The sequence below is a fragment of the Athene noctua genome, chromosome 7 (genome assembly GCF_965140245.1).
Source record: "Athene noctua chromosome 7, bAthNoc1.hap1.1, whole genome shotgun sequence".
Taxonomy (NCBI): Eukaryota; Metazoa; Chordata; class Aves; order Strigiformes; family Strigidae; genus Athene; species Athene noctua.
Genome location: NC_134043.1, coordinates 14,722,420 through 14,728,419, shown reverse-complemented (window position 1 = coordinate 14,728,419; position 6,000 = coordinate 14,722,420). Strand labels below are relative to the sequence as shown.

General features: G+C 52.0%; 1 protein-coding gene across 3 annotated transcripts in view; it reads left to right on the top strand.

The window, feature by feature from the left end:
• Positions 1–1,896: 1,896 nt before the first annotated feature.
• MRAS (muscle RAS oncogene homolog) overlaps positions 1,897–6,000 on the top strand; it is a 41,119-nt gene continuing 37,015 nt past the window's right edge. For 2 of the 3 annotated variants that reach the window (XM_074910910.1, XM_074910909.1), the window contains exons 1-2: positions 1,897–1,996; positions 2,274–2,439. The gene's annotated coding sequence lies outside the window, so the exon portion shown is untranslated. Of the gene's footprint in view, positions 1,997–2,273; positions 2,440–4,845; positions 4,864–6,000 lie in introns of those variants that run through there. The other variant, XM_074910911.1, reaches the window with a different exon arrangement.

Here is a 6,000-nt window from a genome sequence, read left to right as displayed (position 1 = left end):
GAGCCAGGCCGTGGGTTTTTCCTCTCAAATGCAACTGACTTTGGTATGAAATGCATCAGAGATTTTCAGGTTTGGGTGTCTGAATATTGGGCTTGGTTTGGAAATACAGCCTTCTCCACAGAAGCAGAAAGGTGCCTGCTCTGAAAGGTGGATCTGTTTAAGATGTCCAAGTACAAAGCTGAATGCTCAGATTTAAAGATCTAAATGTGAAACCTTTGGACTACTGGTCCCAGGACTGCTGTGTCCCCAGCATTTAGTGACAATATTTCCACACCTTCAAGAGTGTATAAATGACCTGATGTGTTTTGAGACTCATTAACAGGTACTGCTTACTGGCAGCTTTGCCAGCACTGCCCTGGCTCATGGCAAGACGTGCTGATAGCAAGAAAACAGATTGCTCGTAGCCAGCCACCTCCATCGCTGCGTTGCATAAAGCTGCCGACAAAGTCTGCCCTCAGGAAACTGAGGAGACTGTTTTGTCCCGGAAGGACAATTTGCAGCCAACAGAGCTGAGTTTTGCACCAAATTCACGTGCAAACCTGTGACTCCTGTTGACAAATGCATGTCATACAAACCCCGCTGTTGATTCACGTGAACAAAATGCCTCCGTCCTGTGGTTCGCTCAGGAAAGCCTGTGAGGGTTCTGGACTGGATATGTCTCCCCTATGGTGTGAGATTAGTGAAGAATTTTCAGGGTGAGCTGGCACAGTCACCGTGGCCAAGCACACTGTGGCTGCTTGCTGTGGGTCTGCTCCCCCTCACCTCCTCCATGCTGCTGGACCAATGCAGATTTTGAGGCAGACCCTTGTATCTTGTTTGTAAAATGGCAGGGTGCTCCTCGCTGCCTCTTACTTATGTGGGAAAGACAGCGTGGAGGCTCTTTCTTGTTTCATGCAGGCCAGACTGCCTTCGGTAGACATTTTCAGGGAATACTGGGGTGTGTGTACGTCATGCCGATTTGGCACAGGAGAGGAGCTGGGACTGTTTGCTTGTCTGCAAGAACCAATTCGAGTCATACGCATCTGCTTGGCAAACCAGCACAGAAGCTGCAAGGTGAATGATGGGGTGCATAAATGCAGCCCTCTGGACGCTTGGCACGTGCCTGAGCACCCTGCAGGGCTGTCCCCGAGATGCTGCCGTGGTAGGACACGGGGCACGGCCAGGCTGGCCAGCCTTTACCGACGTCGGTCATTCTCACATCGCTGTCGCCTGCGTCCCCTTTGCGAGGGCAGCGTGTGGAAATAACGACCGGCTGTGCGGAAGCTGGACTTCTGCTCCTGTCAGCTGCAAGGGGGGGAAGGCGTGAGGCGGGAAAGCAGCCTGCAGGTGAGGTGTGAAGCGCTGCTTTGGTTCTGTCTCCAGCGCCAAGGGCACAAAGGAGAAGTAACCCCTGCCCGTGTGTTCCCCGGAGGGGGTCATCTAGGATGGGACTCCCTCCTCCTCCTCCTCCTCCTCCTCCGTTCGCGGGCGGCTGCACAGACCCCGCGGCCCGGCGGGTCGCTCCGCTCCCCTTCAGCCACAGCCCCCCGCGGCGCGGCGAGGCTCCGGCCGCCCGCCCGGCCGGTTTAAGGTCCCGCCGCCTCCCGGTCCCGCCGCCGCGGTCCACCTTAACGCGGCGGCGGCTGCGGCGGCGGACGGGCCCATTGCCGCGCCGGGGGTCGGCGGGCCCCGGGCCCCCCCGGGAGCGGCGCCACCGCCCCGCGCCCGCCGGCCAGCGGCATGAAAATGGGTCAAAAGTGAGAAATCCGTCGCCGATCCGCGGGTGACGGTGGGTCTCGGTCGCCCCCGAGAAACCCCCGGCGGCGGCGCCCGGCCCGGCCCCCGGCGGCGGGGCCGGGCTATTTATAGCAGCCGCCGCGGCGATATAAGGGAGGGCCGGGGAGGGCTCCCCGGCCGCGGCCGCCGGGGCGGGAGCGGGCGGGGGCCGGGGCCGGCGGCGCTGCCCGGCCGCGGGCGCCTCTGGGCGGGCGCTGAGGGCGCGGCCCCGGCAGCCCGGGTGAGCGGGGCTTGGAGGGCTCGGGGGTGCTTTTAGCTGGGGGGGGGGGAGGACGGAGGACGGACCAGAAGAAAGAAAGGACAAAAAAAAGGCAGACCCAATAAATCGTAGTTTGCTTTGCTTCTCTCCCCTCCCCGCCCCCCCGAAGCGGGGGGGTGCGGGACAGCGCCGCGGGGAGTTACGGCGCTCCACGCGCGAAAAGCCCGCGGGAGGGGTGGGATCACCGTGACACCCAGCGGTAACGGCGGCCGGGCTTTCCCCTTCTCTCTTCCTCCAGTAATCCCTGCTGACATGCGGTGCCCCGCTCTGGCATGAGCCCCCCCCGGCAGGAGGAGCGCTGCCCGGGCCCCGCCGCTTTCCCTGGCCGCGGATCGGTGTCGGGAGGAGAGGGCTGTCGCCGCGGAGCCGCCGCTCCCAGCACCGCCGGACGCCGGCTCGGGACGGTACGAGGGCTTTGTGCCGCGGGTCTGGCTGCGCGGCGGCGGGGGCTCTCGGTGCCCGGGGGGAACGCCCGGGAGGTGGGACGGGTAAAGCAGTGGCTGGACCGCGGTGGGTCTGGTGCCTTGTCTGGGTGTGTGGCGGGGAGAGGGGGTCACTCGGAGTTACGCGGCGTAGTGGAAGATCTTTGTAAGTTGAGGATTTGTTGGATTTTTGTCACGTCGGGGGTCTTTTACCCCCAGCCGATTCAGAGCCACGCTAAGCCTTTACTTTCCTGCCTCTTGCGTGTTCTGATCTGTGTATTGCAAGATTTATCCTGCCTTAAAACTGCTCTTGGACCACCGAATACTGTGTGAAAGCTTTCAGATTCGTTCGTTTGAGATACTTGCTAGGCTTTTGGAAGACAGATATAGATGTTATCTTTAATTACAAAGAAACAAGGAGAGGAGGAGATAACTTTTTTTTGTTGTTTTTCTGGTTTTACTTTTTCTTTGCTTTAATAAAACAGACTGAACCACAGCTGAAGGACAAGGACTTTTCAGCTCTTGTGTTTGGGATTGCAGGGAAAGAGTTTATAACTTTTTTTTCTTTTTTTAAACGTCTCAAGAGTCCTAGAAACAGTGTTTAGAAAACCCTGCTTCCCAGACAGAGAAACTAAGATAAAGCCACGCTGGCTGCAAGTTAAGAGTTAGACGTTGGGTGGACCAGTCTCAGCATCCTGTGCTTCGCTGCTCTAGTAACCCTCCCTGTCAAGCTTATCGCTTTATGCAACAAACTGGCACTTTACTCTGTGGCAGTTCAGAGTAGAGACTGGGGTTCTGTGTACAGCAGAGTCCTGACCCCTGTGTGAGGCTCTCCCCCGGCATGGGTAGCTGTAGCCCTTCTGCACCCATCAGCCTACACTTGTATACGTTAGTTGCCTAATGTTATAGAAGTGTGAAAATCTAAGACACCAACTCCTTGGGTATCTGAAGTCCTCTAAATTTGGAATTTGGTGGCAGGCTTAAAAGGATGCTATTGAATAGAAATGTTCTATTTATGTCTTATCTGGAAACAGTTGATCATACGGTAGTTGGTACTGAGAACAAGCGCACCAACTTTATAGTCATACCTGGATATAGATGTGCTCTCTGAATTTTCACTATGAAATTTTCCGATTATCTCAGGCCCTTTCTGCACAATTGAGATGCATTTCAAAGGCCTAAAACTGCATGGGTCAGCTGTCACTTTTCTTTATGAAAGGTGCTTGTCTGTTGCTCTGAATCTGTTAGGGGCATTGCAAAAATGGGGTCTATTAATTTAAGGAAAACTAGGAGAATGTAAGAGGGAGAGTAAGGGTGTGGCAAGGAAATTATGGAGTAAAAGCTTTAAAAAACCCCACCTCTCGGTACCGGTACCATAGTTTTGGACTGCCTAATAGAGATAGGATTTCTTTCTATATACTAGAATCTGAAAATACAAAACTGACAGCATCTCTTTAAAAATAATATTGCATACAGAAAAAGAAACGTTCTTCTATTATAGTTCTGCATCAGTTTGTTTGACTTCCTTTGATTTTGCTCCTCCATTTTATGAGATATCCCACACGATAGTGTGTGGCCCAGATTGCAGAGGGCCAAACACCCCACCGGCAAGACTCCCAAACCAGAGCAGCTGCACCAGGGTCGGAGCCAGCCCAGCATTTGTTTTCAGAAATGATGTGAAAGGCAGTTTCTATTTATTGAAGTTTTTTGTGGGTGTTTTCACAAGCTCAAAATTTTTTGCAGAGGAACTAAGAATTACAGAAACAAAGCATGCCTTCTTCACGGGGGGAGTTTTTGGTATGTTTTGCGTTGGGTATTTTTTTTTTTTTTAAACTGGGACTGAGGCTAACAAAAAGGAGGAATAAAATTGTATTATCAGATGGTTAGAGAGGACTTATTTCCTTCTCCCCACACATTTTTTGGCACTGGGGGAGACATAGCATTTGGGGACTGGAAGGAGGAGGAGGAGTTGTCCTGTATGTGAGCTGGTGTTGTCATTAGCAAAGTAGGACACAAGGGCAATGTAAGGACAAGTGAATATAGGAAAAGTGAATGTGATGAATCATTATCGTTGACATTGTGCTGTGGTTCCTTAGAACTCTTCTTTAACTGCAGACACAAACAGCATCCTGCACCTGAGACCTGCATGGCCCTTTAGCTCACACCAAGTGCTGCCAGTGGTGTTTCGCTGTTGAGACCATCAGGGCAGAAACTCTGCTCCCTTCTGCTCTTCATTCTGGAGAGCTCCTTGAAGAAAGCTGTTTGGCTTTTTTCATTTCTGCCCTTTCCTTTTTATCTTATCTCTTTGGGTGTGAAATTTTTTTTGTGGCTGGATTCAAGCCAAGAGTCGCTACCTACCTCCCGCAGTTGCCAAGCCGGGCATCCTTGCTGACCTGCTGGCTACAGGTGAGTCAATTTATTAGGATGAATCAGTCTGCCCTATGAAAGTTTTAGGCTTCAGGCACCAACTGGACCAGTCTTAATTTGGTTTTGCCGGGTCTGTTTGCTTTGCGCTGCTGCAGCCATGCTGTCACTCATGGTGGCTCCTCGCGCCAGCCTCGCTCAGCCTTTGCAGCCTGCGCAGGGCCCCGGCTGCGGTGTGGTGCCCCTACACGCAGGAGCTGCCCTTGTCTCAGAGTTGTAACTTCTCTATGATTGCACATCCCTTTACCTCCCTTACCTGCAGAGATGGAGGCAGGAGGGATTGCACCTCAGCATGGGAATGTGCAGCCCTTGACACAGCGTACTCCAGACTCCGGAGATGGAGAATATTAACATGAATCTGCAGGAATGAAGAGGGGAGTGTTTTTGCATGGTGGTGGTGTTTGCATAAGCTTTTACTGTCATAAATAAATAGATCAGCGTTAGGGGACAGATTCATTATGGAAAATATGGAATTCATTTACAGGCTTCCATGACAGTACTATAGACAGGGCTGAGGAAGAGAAGTGGTGTTAAAAGATACGGAAATGTGCACTGAAAGTTACTTTTCAAAGATGAACAATATTATTCCTGGTGTCTGAGGCACCCAGCTTTAATGAAGTATAAAGCAGAAGGCTTTGGGAGGATTTGGTCCAAATGAAAACAGAATGAGCGTGGGACTGGCAGATGGGAGGAACGTTAGCCCACTCCTTGGTGGAGTTACTGCTTCTTTCTCCTGTTGTTGAGTACAGAGGGACTTGATAGAAGATGGTGGGGGTGGGGAGGGGAGCACAGCTTTCCTTTTCTACTTGAATGTCACTGGCTGTATTTTCTTCCATGGGGAAACGAAGGTCCAACGCTCTAATGGGTCACATCCTGAGTATTTATATCTAGTGTAAATCTAGAGCAAGTCCATCAACTTGAATAACATCTGCAATAAGCCACAACTGGCTCTTTCTGAACAGAGAGAAGAAATGAACAGCTGTAGCTTCAGATACTGAACTTTCTGGCATACTCATTTTTTTCAGATTTGTGACTCTTTTATTCTCTGAGAATGTAGTGGAGCAATTGCTTATCCATGCATGTGTGTATATGTGAGAAAATGTCAGCAGAGGAGTAATA